We start from the raw sequence: 12,588 nt of genomic DNA, 5'->3' as shown, positions 1-12,588 counted from the left end.
AATGCCTCTGACATGTGGGAGACGAAGATGATTGACGATTCCCTCCCTCTGCAGCATGGAGGGGAAGAGACACTGCGTCAGGCTAGGTGCGGGTAGCCTGGGCATTCTCTGTCTCTGCAGAGAAGCTTCAGTGGCCACCAAGGTTGCCTCTACTCACAGAGACTGGAGCATCTCCAAACAAGGAAAATCAGTTCCTGGGTTTGCTCCAGTTATTTCAATTATTTAATTGTAAAGGAAACCTAAGCCACCATGTTTCACCCTCTCAAACTTCAATGAAAAGTCTTCTGTGCTCCACATGACCTGGAATTAACACAATACGGAAATATAACCACCAGCTTTACTAGGGCGAAACACCAACAACGTAATTGGGTTTGATTATTTCCCAGAGTCAGGCAGCTTTCTTCACATCACCCTTCTCTTTTCCCTTACGCATATGCAAAAACACACCACGCTTGCAAATTGCTCATGTGGAGCTTCACAGATCCAGAGAGCACTGCATGTTTGGAACAACTCACCACAAATCTCCTCAGTCTCAGCACATATTGATATGGCAGCTGTCAGAGCCTACCTTCTTCCACAGACATTTACACTTGGCTGCTCCTTGTTCTTACGATTTCACTTTTGATACTGCAAACCCTTTCAGACAGAAGAAAAACCTCTATTTGAGAGAACAGATTAACTAACACTTAACAATATATATATATAAAGTCTGAGTGAAACTATAAGGGCCATTTGGGTTTAAAATGAAATTTCACACTGCTGCAGAGGAAGAAGTTAAGTGCAAGCAAAACACTCCCTTCAGTGAAAGAAAACACATTGACCTCCAGAGGGATCTGAAGTTCCAGACTCTTTGTTCTCCAGCAGGAATCAAATGAAAAGCATCTTTAATTGATCTCAGACCAAAACACTACAGTAAAATCTTGTAACAGCATATTCTAAAATGGCCTTGGGATACCCTTCCTTCTGAATTCCCAGTCGCTGCAGCAATTCCTTGGCACATCAGAAGTCCAGAAGTACTTCTGTTCAGCAACTGGCTACAAAAAGAATAATTCATTTACAAGGACTATCAACAGTATATCTGGCATTTAGAAATAGTATCAATACTTAATTATAAACAAGGAAGAAAATCTAAGCAAGCACTGCTCCTAACTCTTCCACGCACTGAAGACTAACCCATTTTCCTTCTCTGTTCATCTGAAGGAGTAGAGTAACGCTCATCTCTCCAGTCTCTAAGACAGAGCGCTCTGTTCTGCTCACCTCCTTCAAACCCTGCTCTGAACCATTCCTTGTCCTCCTTCCCCCTTCCTACACGCCTCTCCCCTCTTCTGGCTTCCTTTCCCCTTCTCCTTTCATCTTTTGCTTCCTTGACCTTGATCTCGTTACAGAATTTCAAATAAAATAGCGGAAGTCAGTGATGTGCAATAAATGGATTTAAATTTATTACAGGAGCAGCGTGCCTGCCATCAATGCGGGATATCACTCTGTTAACCCCCTTCTGTAAAACAACCTTCTGCCTCGCTGCCCCAACATCACCGTTTGAACAAGTGGCTCCTACACCAGCTTCAGTGTGCACAAAGGATGGATGCACATGCCTGCTATTTTCAGAAAAACCAAAGGGGTGGATTGAGGAAGGGGAACAAGGTCCGTTAATGAGGTAGTAAAAATGTCAAGCATTTTTAGAAGGCAATTTAAACAATATGAAAATGTTTTCCACATGAAAAGCATGCTAAAGCTCAGCCAGATTATAAAATGGTTATAAAGAATTCTCTTTGTTAATCTTTCAGTGGCACAGGGCACTTCTACAGCTGCACTAAGTCACGGTGATGGAAGAGAGTAAAGGGTACGGCGTTACAAACTCACTTCAAGTCTAACTTCTCCAGATCATCACCATTTCGCAGTGACGTTCTGTCACGTCTCACCACTGACAGCAGCTGTCAGACCACAACGTATGGAGTGCTACACCCGGGAGTGAGGAAGAACCATGGACTAGAACTAAATATACACAGTACCTTGGGAGTGTCTGGGGTGGGAAGATCAAGGTGCGCACATAAACTAAGTGACAAGTGGGCTGGAGCTGGAAAAGTTGTTCATCTTTGAGCCACAAACCATCAGCGATTCTGTAAGCAGGGACAAGGGCGGCTTGCTTTTCCTTCCTCAGCCCTACCATCCCCATGCACATACTTATACCCTTGGCCCACAACACTTTAGAGTATTACAAAGATCCAGAGAAACATGGTGAAGTTTTAAGACACTTTCAAAAGTCTAAAAAAGATTCTCAGCAGCACACTTCAGTCCATATTTAATGAGCTGTATTTAAGCTTGCTGCAGACACAGTTTAAGAGAATGTTTTTTCCAGCATGCATTCCTACACTGGAAACATGTGGGGATTCACCACCTTGCCAAAGCACACACCCCCGGGCAAGGTGAGAATTAAAATGCAAGCACTTCAGGACTTCCAGGGCAAGGAGAACTTTCTCCACTAACAGTCAAAACCAACCTGAAGGTAATTGCTACTGCACCAAACAGTGCATTTTTTTAGTGCATTTAAATTTAGTTCTTTTATTTTTCCAATCCTAGCAGCAGTCATGTAGACCTGACCTTTAAGCAGTTCAAAGTAAATTAGCTCATTCTTACTGTTTCAAGGCTACTGAAAAACAAGTTTTAACAGTAGTTACCCATTCACATCCAGTGTTTTGGGACAAGGATTAAACACATGTCATGTTTCTGTGCTTAGAAACAGTAAAGGTGAAGCGTGCACTTTTGTATAAACGGAAAAAAAACCTAATAGAACTGAAAAATACTGCTTATGTGACCTGCTGACTCCCATGCACCCCAAAGTTAGCTCCTTATTCACCCTCTGCCTAACGTTATGATTCAAATCACTGGTTTTGAAACACAGCACCTATAACAATCAACACCTATCTGGAAGGGTGAATCCGACTCACAAAGCTGTACGCATGCAGTTTCTCACTTAGCTGCATCGTTTTACAACAGAAGTGAATAATTTTTTAGCACCACAAAACTACCACCCACTCTTAACCTCTCTGTGGCAACTTACCCATCATCACAAAACCATTAACTTTTCTGAATACTAAACCCAACAGACTTCCAATACATGAATACCACATTGACTCTGGTGCCCAAAAAGCTTAGGAAAATTCCCTGTCTTTGTGCCCACCCACCCTTCAATTCTCACAAGCATTAGGCGACGTGAGGCCAATCAGATCCCTACAGTGATCGTTACGGAAATTCATTTCTAATCCAGACCACTCCTTGGGCACTGGGCACAGCACCAGCCCAGGCACAGAAACACCTTCTGTATGACCTAGAAAGTCCTCAAACAGCTGAACTAGGAACGATGTACAGCTACACCCTTAGCAGAAGTACTAATCTGATAACTTTGACAACATACCTCATCTCAAACTATTCCTTTAAAGGATAATAACAGGCTACTCAGAGGCAGAGGAGAAAAAACACCTCACTGCAGGTACCAGCACCCCTTGCTTACTCAAACTGTCTAACTACTTAGTATAATCATGTTTATAATTGAATTAGAACAACTGCTCTTACTGTGTACTTAATTTCAAGTTTGCTATTTCTATTGCAGACTCGAAACACTTCTCCATCTAAACACACATCTGTTTTCTCCAGCACCAGCTGGCCTAATAAAAGGTACTATCGCCCACTGCAAATCTTGCCTTGCTCCACTTGAAAAAAACTCCTGGCTGGAGCTGCCAAGCTGTTCTCATTTAAAACGAATCAACAGCACTTTCTAAACCTTCTTTAAAGCCATACTTTAAGTTAGGTCAGTAAAACTAGTTTGAACTCAGCCTACCATTGCCAAGCCTGATGGTATTTATGAAAAGAAAGCAAACACAAGGTATCTTTGCTCAAAATTACGTCGATTTTCGTGTACTGGAATCCGTGGAATGCAAACCTGTAACCTTTAGCTGCAGTGGGTGACTGGACCAGGGAAATGAACCATCCAGATAAGTATGCAGTGTTTCAGAACTTCAATTTCCTCTCGGACAGCACACTTCAAACTGGAAGTGCACAAAGGAGCCAGTGTTAACCTAGCTACTTCGTAAACACCGTTAGGTTAAAACCCAAAATAGATGGTGAGCTGCAGGCCGTAAATGGAGGCTGAGGTGACACTGTACCCCACAAAAACACAAGAGCATTCAGTGCTGGGGCTGACCTGGTCCTTGGTCTCTCAGTTCAGGAACCAGACTTGTATCCTCCAAGTTACTCCCACTGGACTATCCCCAGACACAAATTGCTCCTGTGTCCCTTTCCTCATAGCTTCAAAGAGGAGCAAAACCTTCAGGTATTCTCTGTCTTAAAGAGTTTGTATGAGGGAGGTTGTTCTTAGACAGGGATCTCAAGCTGCAGGCTGTACAGTCCTGCGACTGCCCAGGAAGGAGTCCCTGACAGCGAGAGAACTCCAGAGAACTCCTCTTCGTAGCTTTAATGGCAGAGCAATTCCACACCGCAAGCTGAAGACTTCAAATATTATTATACATCAATATATTACTAGCAGTAATGTTCCCTTTCACAGTAGAAGGCCTATAAAAGAGCGTTTTGCTTTTCACACATACTCCAGCACTGCATTTGATAAGATAAGACCATTTATTCTGTAAAAATGGGGGCTTTGGCACACCACTTTTAACAAGTTCACGTGCCAGAGCCTTTTGAGGCCATTGACTCCATCTACCATTAGCATGGCTCGCAAACAGCAAGTGGCAGCTTCTCTGTACTCGTGCACAAGTTTGTTCCTATGTTCACCACTTAATTTACTTTCCAGGGCCGCTACAGTGGCAAACTGCTTCACAGCCACCTCTTCCTCTGAAAAACTGCTGCTAAAAAGGCTCTCCCAAAAGAAGACCTTCCTGAATTTTCAGAACAGACCAGCAGAAGCTACCACAGAAGAGTGGCAGGCAGTATTTCAGAGAGTTAAGCTTCAGAGAGGCAGACCAAAACACAGTCAGGAAGCAGCTACTGTTTCAAATGAGTAAGTGCACACGAATAATGCTGACTGATCCAGGTCTGTGTGCAAAGCATACATAATTTTCAGATGAAAGATTAATTCTGTGCACTGAGACCTCTATAACTGCTTAACACTTGTGAAAACTGCATTGTGGCAATAAGCTCCCTCAATTTTAAATGAATCTGTAAGGGTCTAGCCAACCTCCTCGTGACTGCGATAGCAGCTGAGATTTACAAAGTCAAAGCACCAAGGCTGCAACCCTCCACAAAAAATTGCTGAAAAGACCCGTGCCCCTGGAAATCCTGAGCTGTGCCAGGGTCCACGATAACATTATTTGCTTGGTACCAACTCAGGCAAACCTCTGTGGTACAGGAAACAGGGGCAGGTGCAAACCCACACATTATTCCTTCACTCAGAGTTCTCCGACAAACCTGGAATAGTGTTTATCTGCTAAGGACAAGAAGAAAAAGCATTCAACAGTTCCTCTTCCAAAATATTAATGATTACTCAGCAACTAGGAAGGTACAGAGTGTCCATGGAATACCTGTTTCATATTCCTAACACATCTCTTATGTTTCCCAAAAACTGAACCCCATAATAGAAAGGAAAAGCTTTAACTGTAACATGCCATGAGAAGAAAGACTACACGTGAGGGCATGGCAAAGTCCTAACAGAGTTACACCATTGACTCACATTATCACTGCTACTGAAAACATTAATATGAATAGGAAAAGAACACCTCAGATGACAGAAAAGTGGATTTGCATGACATAAGTCTGGTAGGTGCATTTTAATTCTCAGAATTGGTGAAAGCATTCAGACAAATTTAGGGACGTCAAAACCAGCAATTTATTCTATAAAATGGCTTTATAGTAAATTGAGACAGCAGGGCAGCTGCAACAGAATACTTCTGAAAGCAAAAAGCTCGAAAGCATATGTACATTTTAAAGGGAAGTTCAGGGTGCAATTGTTGCAGTAACAACACAGTTCTTTCCCCTCATAGAAGAGTACAGACTGTCTTAGACTGGTTTCCATGACTGGAACCTCAGCTGAGTGTTGAGTACAGAGGGAGCTGATACTCCCTCTCTTCGATAAGCCATGGCTCCCAGCCACTTATCACCATATAAAACCCAGGGACTGGTTTTGGCAACTGTGCCTTAAATCACGGTTGTGTTTTATGGAAGAAGTGCATCTAATTAACTTCTTGAAGTGTATTTCTATACAAAGGATAGCAAAAAAAAATTACTTATTCCAGCTTTCAGAATAGGTGTTATTAGCGTTAAGGTGTAAGCTTTGGTCACAAACCAGTGCTGCAGCTGAATGCCCTGAACTTGAGCTCTCCACATGCTGGAACACGTGTCTCACTCAGCACTAAGAGAACTGATACGTACCAGGTCTGAGTCTGATGAAAGAGCTCCCGTTTCTCTGCAAATTCCTAAAAACAGTTACAAAATTTCTCATCTCTCTCCTCAGCTTTTGTCACAATGAGCCCAGCACCTGCTCATCAAAACCATTTAGTCATCCTCATTCATCACCTTGAAGTGGGTGCCACAGTTGTGACCTAACGGAGCGTGCTCCTGGCTGGCAATCTCAGAACTCCAGCAGCCCCATCCCTCAACTGCCAGCGCCCGCCCGGCACGCAGGGCACGAAACAGCCACTTAGTGCAGCTGTCTTGGCTCAGAGCTCATCTGAGCAGAACTGAAGGGGCCTGTATGAAGCCAAAGATCTTGTTAAGAGATCCTAGTAAGAACACGTTACCTAATGTCCACTGCGAGGTAGGACAGGGAGAGGCACTGCTCTCAAAACCCAGTTCTGCACATTCCTGCTGCTTGATTTTGATTCTCTTCACCTAAAGATGGATGGTACCTCAGCTTGCTCTTCTATACTCTCCTTGGTTTTGCAGAATCTTTTTTATTTTTTTTTTACACCACTGATATTAAACACAAACAACACAATACCCAGTGTAAAAGCAACACAGACCAAGAATAAATCAGAAATAATTGCTTAGTTCCAAATGTCTCGGTTGCACTGGTTCTAAACTATAAAGCTCCAAATAAAAAGTGTACCGATTCCAGTGAGAGGACCAAAGTCCTCATGCTACAAGACTGCTTGCTGCATAAATTAAAACAGCAATATTTACTGTAATGAAAGAAGGAAACACGTCTACTACTTTTAAGTTACAATGTTCAAACCGACATAAAACATATCACAGATCTGCTGTTCTGGTACCATGAGATCATAAAGACAAAGCTGTAAACCATTTGTTAAACCATTGCTATTTTTCAGGAGTTGCTGTTTCTACATAAACCGAGTCTTTAGGCTTTGTTTTGTTTTCCTGATTAGTCATTTGCATGGAGACAAAGAAGTCTGATGTAAAAATTCAGCAGTCATGTTCTGAGAGCACGGCAGGAGATGCTAAAGATATAGAGAGCCTGGGTGCAGGCTGACAGGCAGAAGTATTACAGCCTAACAAGGAGTCTACATTGGAATGCAGCACAGAGCAGAGAGGATGGAAATGTGTGTACCCAAACCACTGTTGAGAACAGTGTCTCCACAAACCTTTGAAAACTGCCCAGTGATTGAAGACAGCAAGACAGGGAACCTGCCAGGTGGGACTGATGGATCCTCCAGCGTGTCTTGTGCAGACTGTATCTGTTTGAAACCCCAAGCATGTCCTGGAACTCAGAAAGGAGCGTTTCCAACCCCTGCATCTGGCAGAATTAAGAAGTCATCTGCCTGACTGTAACAGATTACAGTTGCCAAGGCCACACTCATTAACTTCACCAGCAGCCACATACTTGCAGCAGACTCTCCTGCAGCTCTGGCTTGTCATTTCCTCGTGAAAGTGACACTTGTGGATTTATTCTTCTCCCTTATCATCCAGTATATTTGGAAGCTGCCTCCAAGACTTTCTTCTGGTCAATCTCAAAGCAGCAAGGGAATTTAACCCTACTGTACACCCTTCTTTTTAATTACTGTTGTAGGAACCGCATACCGCTTATATCTCGAGCACATAAGAGACAAACCAGAGTTTTTGTCTCTGCAGCTGACAAACTCACAGCTGCCATGAGGCAGCTCTGCGGCAGACAATCAATTCAAAGATAAATCGGGGAATTATTAACCGTGGAAGTGTTACAGAGTTACGACTCAGGTCATGCATCACAAAATTTAACCTGCTAAATGGTGCCATTGACTTCTGGGCAACGGAAACGAGTCTGTAATGCACTGTAAAGGGCCTTAGCCAAGAGCAGACCCTTCTGACTGAAGGGAGAAGCTGAGAGCTGACAACAGCTTGTAACCAAAAAGGCTTGGGAACCACTGGCAGATAACTGAGAGCTCCGCATGCAGGCACTGAGTGTGCCAGATTAATACAGCAAGGAGATTAAAGCATAGCAACAACTCCTAGTCTAGATAAAGCTTCAAGATTAAAGATCACGTTGTAGGTGTGTAAAACATGTCAGCACTCCTCTTATTAGAAGTCAATCTAAACATGTTTCCATCAGACACTGCTGTGATTACAAACACACAAACTGGTATTTTAATCCTCCAGGAAAAGGTGCTAGTGTCCCAGGAAAAGAGGCAGGACTGTTCAAAGGCCTTCTGGCAGGTGTGTACCACAAAATAAGAGTTTGGCAACATTAACACCATGTTAATTTCATCTCTCAAATGTTTCCTACAGAAGCTCTAATTATTTAAAAATACAGAAAAGTTTTCATCTCTCAAAGATACACAATTATAGGTGTTTGTATAAAGCTGCAGAAGTGTGGCTAACTGAAAACAACCTGAAGAAAAGAAGGAAGAAAAAGAAAACAAACAGAAAACAGGACACCACCTGTGTTTACTGAAGCTGAAGTACATCCAACTGACTTGATAACGTATGTTTCCAGAAAAAAGGAAATGCCACATATGATGAAAACATCACTGAAATGTTTGACTAGCATGACATACAGAGTTATTCGAGAAAACAAGGAGATGAATAGACAAGCTGCAGCTATGGAGCCAGCTGAAAAGAAGCAATTCCTGTATATGAAATGTCAGGTTGAAGAATTTACCTGTGAACTGCCATGAGGACTTGTTTTAGCAATGATCTCTTGAGTGGTTCCCTAGAGACGCTGGCTCAAAAAATGCTGATGAAGAGGTTAAGGTGTATCGTCCACACAACGCATAAAAACAAGGGACAGAGAACTGGTGTCCTAGGAACAGAACAGAACTCATGGGAAATGCAACAATATGAACTTAAAAACTTGACAAGATGTACTAGGGAGCTAATAAAAGACTTGAGCTATCATCTGGAAGCTAATTAGTTAAAAGACACTTTGGAGCCAGATCTCTGTACTATTAAATTAAATTGAACAGCAAACTGAAAGGCCCACAGAACCACCAGCCAATTTTAATACCTCATTTTCCCCCCAATGTTTTCCAGTATCTATTTAACCTCCAGAAAGGTTCAAGAGGGTTTTTTTGGTGTGCTTCTCTTCTCCGTACGGCTCCCCCTTAACCTGCCTTTAAGTAAACTATGCTTTCAGAGCATCTGACTTACCCAGATATTTCAGCTAGAAACATGTGCTAACTAGAACTGATAGGGCACACATTAAGTGCACTGAAAAGCAAGACAGTGCTTAATCTCAGGATCTAATTAACAGAAGAGATTACAATAATCAGGGCAGTGCAGTAGTGTGTGCCATATGTAAATTGCTGATCTGACACCACTGACTTCTTATGCAACAGCTGGAAGACAAGATTCTTCTTGAAACCATTTACAGACACACAAAGACAACAGACTTCATTTTCTTAAATGACTCTGTACTTCTCTACAAGAGGTCCGCTGGCTCTAACAAACTCCATGTCTCATGCAACAACTGAACTCTTTAAGATTTATCTGAGAAGAACTTAAAACAGTAACTGCACCATTCGAACGCAATCAGGTACATCGATCTGGCTACTCTTTATTCCTAACAACATGCAAGAAACTCCACACATTTCCACAGCCTTGCCCCCATCTAGTTCTCCCTAGCCATGACATTTCAAGTTCTGGTGTGATCATTTGAAGTCAGCTTTTTCACAGAACAGAATGTTGCCATTCACTACTTCAAAGGACCCAGATTTTACTTGTTGCCTTTTTGAAGCTGCAGTGCAAAGTATAAACTTTATGTGCCCAATACAGCTTTCACATGGTTGAATAAGCAAACTAGATAAATGCCACCTCTCAGCCTTCAGCACTTTGAACTTTCCACTGTAGGAATCTCACTTTAGTGTTCCATGTAACACATAAAAGTAAATCTTCAGATAGTACTCAGAACTGAAGCTCATTTAACAGTACAGGCAGTAACTGCTAAAAGCTCTCATTATATACTGAATTACATTTATTCTCATAATAAAAATATGTGAACTTCACTAGAGAGACTGTATTGAGATATTTCGTGACAGATTCACCGCCCTGCAGTGCCTGTTTTCCAGCAGTTCTCTGAAAAAGCATACGAACTATCAGATTGCTCGTTTAACCACGGTTTGCCCTGAAAGCGCATGCTAGAGATGCTTCTGCTGCCAATATACAAGAAAATCTCCTTTTTTTTTTTTACTAAAGCAACAAGTGAATTTACAGTTCTCCTTGTATCCTCATGCATGTAAGTCCCACAAAACACAATCAGATTATACTGGAGAGACACGTGCCACATCCCTGAGGCTCATATTCAAATTTAACCACTCTTTCCACGACAGTGTTCATGCATAATTTTTGTGTGATCTAAATGCCTTCTTTATACCTTTGCTGTGTGCAAATTCAGGTTAAATTTTCCCCAATTTTCTCAGCCCAGACAAGCCATTACACGACTATTTCCCCCTCGGTGTAATAGAAAGTGAGGCTTCAGTTTTATACTCTTCAGTCTTTAAAAGCAATGCAAAAGAACGACAAAAATCCCCAACAAATAGAACACTCAACTCTTCTAAGTGCTGCAAATTGCCAAAAACAATCCACGAAGTATTTTTGTCACGTGGCAGCAACCTCCTAGTTTACACTCACTCCAGAAAGCTATTGTTTCTTATTTTACCATGGCTACCCATAGCATTTCAGTCTTCATTTTCAGAAGCTCTGCAAGCAAATCAACACAAACTTATGGAAGACCTACATCAAAAAAGAGTACTCAAGCCAACCTCCTGAACCACTAACAAAAGCAAAAAGCTCCAAGCTCTTCTTTGGTGGTACCACGTGAAAGAAATGTCTTTGCATCTGTATGCCAAAATATTCTAGTGCAGTTCAAGATTTTCTTGGTAGCACTACTGCATTAGATCCATGAAGGAATCAAAAGGAGAAAAGGACTGTCTGTGCTTCCCTCACACACGTGCATGCCTGTTTACAGAATCACACCCTGTCCTACTGCCTGGCTTTGAAGAGAGGAAAGGGCACGCAGCTTCTGTTTTCAGACAGGAGAGGGTCCATTGCAGAGATCTTTTTAACTGATAGCACAGTGAAAACCATGCTTGGAAAAGTTCCTTCTTCATTTCCTACAAGGAAAAATTAGGGTCTAACCAGGTGCCTTATGCTACAAGAGCTTCCAGTGGCAACCACACTGAGGAATCTCTCCTTCTGCTACCACCCCAAGCTGTGCCTCCTCAGTGTGCACAAGGCTTTCATTTTTGCCACTTAGAAATGACATACCTGTCTCCTGATTTCACAGAAACAAGTGACTGTAACCACATATCACAATCATTATGCTTGTGACAGCCAAATTCAGCTAAGTGCTAGTTTTCACTAGCTTGGCACAAAGCTTACATGTCAACCGATCTGTTGTTTGAAGTATTCAGGTTTATTATAAAAACGACAGTCTTCCTTCTCTCACTTTTATTCCAGATTAGCAAGGAAGTGTTACACCTTAATGAAATCCATGTTAACTACAATTCCCTTCTGAAGTTCAATGCAAATCTTGCATCTCCCTGAAGAACGCTGACCCCACTAACACCTGAAGTACTGGAAGCCTGCACTGGCAAGCAACACCACAGAAAAACCCGCTTAAAGAGCAAAGGGGAGAGATCAAGGCCAAGTCCCACATTGTGTACAATCTGAAGAGGCAAAAAGGCATCCCTAATCCAGACAGCATGGACCGAGGCCAGCTAATCAAGGTGTCACAGACACATAAACAAGCAGCCACCTTTGAAACGGAAACAGCTATAAAGAATCCTGAACAAGTTTAAGCAAGGCAGGAATGTGGTTGTGTCATCACCCTTTTAGCACTATGTGTACACTTTATTTTCCTAATGACTCATTTATGCAGATAAACTGAAATGCCTAAAAGGAGTTCCTTCTTGGCCCCGAAAACTAAAAATGTTGTTATTTATCCACATATCATGTTACCAGGTGAGCAGCAACTACATGGGCTTTCTAACTTCCTCCCCTTGGACAGCCAGTCCCGGACTGGCAGAACGATATCCATGGTTCAGGCTGGGGAAAAGGAGAGTTTTGCAGGTTTTTTTTAAACCTCTAGCATCTTTACTAACACTTCACAGAAACTTCTCAGCACGGCTCTTTCTTAGCAGGGGGATTCATCCACTTAAAAAACCCAAGATGCCGAAAGAAAACTGCAGAAACTGTCGGACCCAGGGAGCT

General features: G+C 42.2%; 1 protein-coding gene across 5 annotated transcripts in view; it reads right to left on the bottom strand.

The window, feature by feature from the left end:
* Positions 1-12,588, bottom strand: part of ZBTB44 (zinc finger and BTB domain containing 44) — a 42,475-nt gene that overhangs the window by 23,095 nt on the left and 6,792 nt on the right. The gene's annotated exons all lie outside the window — the stretch shown is intronic.

This window comes from Phaenicophaeus curvirostris, chromosome 25, assembly GCF_032191515.1.
Source record: "Phaenicophaeus curvirostris isolate KB17595 chromosome 25, BPBGC_Pcur_1.0, whole genome shotgun sequence".
Lineage (NCBI taxonomy): Eukaryota > Metazoa > Chordata > Aves > Cuculiformes > Cuculidae > Phaenicophaeus > Phaenicophaeus curvirostris.
The sequence above is the reverse complement of the archived record's forward strand: the minus strand, read 5'-3'. Positions and strand labels throughout refer to the sequence as shown.